Source organism: Echinops telfairi, unplaced genomic scaffold (genome assembly GCF_000313985.2).
Source record: "Echinops telfairi isolate 266 unplaced genomic scaffold, ASM31398v2 ScPeMD7_6273;HRSCAF=7185, whole genome shotgun sequence".
Classification (NCBI taxonomy): Eukaryota; Metazoa; Chordata; class Mammalia; order Afrosoricida; family Tenrecidae; genus Echinops; species Echinops telfairi.
Genome location: NW_022110173.1, coordinates 4,580,268 through 4,584,865, shown reverse-complemented (window position 1 = coordinate 4,584,865; position 4,598 = coordinate 4,580,268). Strand labels below are relative to the sequence as shown.

At 55.2% G+C, this 4,598-nt stretch overlaps 1 protein-coding gene across 2 annotated transcripts in view; it reads left to right on the top strand.

The window, feature by feature from the left end:
* BID (BH3 interacting domain death agonist) overlaps positions 1–4,598 on the top strand; it is a 40,101-nt gene continuing 35,503 nt past the window's right edge. The window contains exon 1 of one of the 2 annotated variants that reach the window (XM_045295908.1): positions 1–74. The gene's annotated coding sequence lies outside the window, so the exon portion shown is untranslated. The remainder of the gene's footprint in view (positions 75–4,598) is intronic. The other variant, XM_045295907.1, reaches the window with a different exon arrangement.

The window sequence follows — 4,598 nt, the reverse complement described above, 5'->3', positions numbered from 1 at the left end:
CGCTACTCAGCTGTGTTCTCCCGCTCCAGGGCTCGACCTCCACCTCGCCTTCTCGCCCGCCCGAGGCCTCGCGAGTGAGTGAGTTCGCGGCCCTGGCACCCCGCTCTCCCGCGCCCCGGCTCCCTTCGTGAGCTGAGCCCAGGTCGGGGCACCCCGTCGCCCCTCTGCATACCCACGCCCTCGTAGGCCCCGGCCCAGACCCTGGCCCCGGGGTGGGGGAGATGGCCATTGCTAGGCGCGCGCCCTGCGGCGAGCGCACCGCCCGTCGCAGGCGAGGATCCCCACGGATGACCCCTTCTCTCGTCCGCCTGGGTTCCCTCCCTGGGCAAGTGGGGAGGGCTGGGACCCCCAGGTCCAGCCTCCGCTCCCTCCGGGGTCCGCCCGCTCTGGGGAGCCGGCGAGGGAGCGGAGCGGTCCGCGCGCGCGCAGCCCTGGCTTGAGAGGCCGGGAAGCCTTTGTTGATCTCTCCACGTGCGCCTCGGCATTTGCTGCTGGGTTGCGGGGGGAGGGCAACGCCAGGCCGCGATGGAAAGGGGACGCCTGGCTCCTGTCCACAGGCGTGCAGGGTGTGCAGGGAGGGACCAGGGTGAGAATTTGGGCACCCTCCGCCCCAAACCCTAGAGATGGGTAGGGAGGAGCTTAAGGTCACCAACCCTCTGTCAGCTGTACATCCGGCTCCCAAATCTGCACCTTGTAATTTGGTCTGGGCACCTTCCCGCCTCGCATGTTGCTGTGTAACTGTTAGGAGCCGCTGGTTAATTCACCAAGCCGCTGGCGGTGTCTGTTAGGATGGTGCCATGTTGCGTGTCATTGGCTGAATGGCCCAGTGATGGCTGGGGACCTGGCAAGAGGGCTGAGGCCCTCAGCCACCAAGCGGCCAGGCCGGCAGGGGCTCATTTACTCATTGATTCATTCATTCAGCAAATAGAACGGTGCCAGCCAGGGATAGGACGGTGGTAGGGAATCAGTGGCCCGCAGAACACGGTTAGGCACCTGTAACTTTAGAATCGGGGCGCAAGCCTGCGCCTGTGAGGTTTGCCTTCATCTAGCAGGAGCCCATGGGGACCCAACGTAGAGTCACCCAGCCCCAGGCAGCAGGGTAATCCATTCCAGAGGAAAATCCTGCCACCGACAGGTTAGCATGCCCTTCGGGGCAGCCTTATCGCCTTGCTCAAGCCCCCTTCTTGACGGCATCTCCTCCGGCCTCGCTTGGAAGAAGCTTCGGGAGAAGGATGTGGTTTTCCACATCCACATCCACCTTGTAGCTGGTGCCACAAGGGAGCGTGCTCTTGAGGGCCTGGGACTGTGCCATCTTAAGGCAGTCCCTGAGCCTGCAGGGCCCCTGTGTCCAAACCTGGGTGTCAGAGCAAAGTGGGAGCGGGGACAAGCCGGTGTTGGAATGTCCGTGGGCAGAGTTACTGGGCAAAAGACTCTTACTCAAGCAGCCTGCCATGCCCAGGAAAGGAATGATCACCAGCTTCAGGGAAGGTGTGGGGAGTGGCACTCAGCCCAGGCTGGGCTGGGAGAGTTGGGGTCCAGGGAGCAGGGCTTATGCAGCATGGTAGAGTCGGAAATTAAAAGTAGGCATCTTACCACTCCCTTGAGTACCCTGGGTGCTGGGCTGGGCTGAGCACTGTGGGAGCTGGAGAAGTGAGACCTAACTGTGATAGGTTGGGTGCAGGCTTTGCTGGTGTGGAGAGTGGTGGGATCGGGAGGAGGGATGCTGTTAGCTAGCTCTGTCCCAAGAGGTGGTGTCAGGGAATGGCAGAGGTGAGGTAGACTCCGAAGGATGACTAGGAGCTTGTCAGTAGAGAAGGTGCTAGGGCCAGAGGTGTGTGTAGGGAGTGCGGGACAAGGCGCCTCGGTGGGAAGGGCTAGTGTCTGCCCAGTCTAGGGAGGCCCACAGCCTTGGCTGACTTGGGGAGACCAGAGGGGTAAAGAGGCCACGGCTCCTGGAATCCAAGGATTCCAGCAGTTCTGGGAGGCGGAAGGATTGGCAACTGAGCTGACGTGCTAGTTCCGGGCGGTGGGGTTAATGCCTTGGTAGATGGCTCCTGTGGCCTTGGAAGCTGACGGGACCTAGCAGGATTGTGGAGTGTGTGTCTTGGTCACCCTAGAGCTGTGGCCACTGCAAGCACAGCAGCATGATTTGTTGGGTGTGAAGAGCAGTGGGAGGCCTGGAGTGCCCTCCCCGCCTCTAAATGGGGTGTTTGCAAAGCCCAAGGGGGCCTCCACAGCTTGGCCACACCCAGGCCAAAGCACCATCAGCAGGTCTGAAAAGACAGCTCATCCTAAGACCCAAGAGGAGATGGAGGATCAAGCCCAGCTTACTCCCCGCGTGCACACTGAACTGTTGTCTAGCCAACAGTAATCCAAGCCCGGGCTGTCACCTCCATTTTTCAGAAGGAGAAACTGAGGCATGGGACAATCGAGTAACTTGCCCGAAGTCACAACCCCAGGGAGTTAGACCCCAAAGTCCCAGTGGTAACCCTCGGGGAGGAGCAGAGAGCATGACCTTGGCCTTTATGTGGGCTTGCTAGTCCTAGGGAGGGAGACCCAGGTTAGAAAGTGGCCTTGCCAGCGGACCAGTGATGCACACAGGGATGGGGGGAGGATGCCACCTGGGGGGCAGTGCAAACAGGGTGGAGTTTGCCTCCCCCAGTTCCTCTTTGGCCCCTTCCTCCTTCCTCCCTGCCTGGGTTGGCCAGAACGGGGACCTTTCTGATGAAAGGCAAATGGGTCATCCATGAACGGCAAGGTGGCCGTTTCCAGCGGGGCCGCTGCCTTACGAATGGAATTCCTTGGTTGGCTTTGGGGGTGTTTGTCCAGGGTCCTTTTTTGTACAAGAAACCATCCACTTAGAAAACAAGGACGTGGTTTGTGTTAGTCTGGGTAGAGAAACAAATTCATAGAAACGTGTATGAGAGAAAGTTTTATATAAAGGCTAATCGTACATTAAGAAAGCATCCCAACCCAGTCCAGTCCAAGCTCCTAAGTCTGATATTAGCCCATATGTCTGATATCAGTCTCTAAAGTCCTCATGAGATTCACGAAGCATATGTACTATCGCTGAGTGCAGGACAGTCACAGGCCAGTGGGTAGAAAGTCTTTGGATCCAGTGGCGGCGTAAGCATCTCAGCGCAGGCCGGGGTCTCCGCGTGGTTGCTCCAGCACCCAGGGCTGCATCAGGGTAGGTTCATGTGGCTTCTCCTCAGGGATGTCTGGCAGGGAGTCAGCAGAGCGTCTCCAAGGGAGTGAGTCAAGAGAGATGTGTGTCTCCTGCCTCCAAGGAGGAAAATACAGGAGTTCCCAGAATTCTCAGGAGAAGGCCATGTCCACCCAGAGGCCTCATTGGCTTTCTCCGGATTGACAGGCTAGACTCCACCTCTCCACTCTTAGTCCTCAGATTGGCACCAGATTATGTAAGTACCACATGGTTCGTTTTAAACTGCTCTCTGCACTCCACAGAGGAAGCCCTGGTGACAGAGTTGGCCTGCTAACCGCAAAGTCAGCAGTTTGAAATCACCAGCCAGTTTCTCAGGAGAGACAGGAGGCTTTCTGTGCCCATAAAGAGTTAAAATCTCAGAAACTCATGGGGGCAGTTCTATCCAGCCCTGTAGGGTCACTGTGAGTCAGTGTTGACTCGCTGGCAGTGAGTTTGGGTTTTGGCTTATCAGAGGGGCTGATGGAGGTGAGTGAGGGGTGTGGCCTTTAAAAACCTTTTTTTTACATTTTATTGGGAGCTCTTACAGATATAACAATCCATAGTTCAATTAGATCAAGCATAATTGTACAATTACTGCCACCATCATTTTCAAAACATTTTTTTTCTTCTTGAACTCTATGATATCAGCTCCCCTTTATCCCCTTCTGCCCCCTTGCACACACACCCCAGGAACCCTTGTTATTATATATTGTTGTTGTTGTTTGCCGTATCTTCCACCACTCAATGTCTCCGTTCACCTACCAATCTGTTACTGGCTACACTTGAGTGGGGTTATACAGTCATTGTTCCCCCTTCTCCCTACTTCTTCCCGTACCCTCAGGGAGTCATTACTCCCATTACTATTTCTGAAGGGTTTATCTATCTTGAGTTTCATACATCAAACAATCTTAATTATACAAGTGAACGTACGTGGGTTTCACAAGATTAATGAGGTAAAACTAAGACCATAATAGTAAGGGGAGGAAATATTAAAGAACTAGAAGATAGGTGTTTTATCAGTGCTATAGTGCATCTTGGATATATCATCCCTTCCATGTGGCCTTTCTGTAAGGGACTGTCCAATTATCTTACAGGTGGGTTTTTGGTCTCCAAGTTGTCTACATTCCTTCACATCACTTTGAGAGGCGTGGCCTTTTGAAGGGAACATGTAGCTCACTGTGGCTGCTTGCCCTGGGATGTGTTCTCACACAGAGCACCTGTGGGTGCAGACGGACAAGGGCAAACCACGGGTTTGTAAGGCTGTAACTTTTCAAAGCAGGTCACCAGGACCATCTTGCAGTGCAATGCCCCTCTGGTGGCTGGTGGTCTAGTGCTTAGTTGTGTGCACCTTCCAGAGACTCCTTATCAGAATCAGTGATCAGAGTTAATGAAA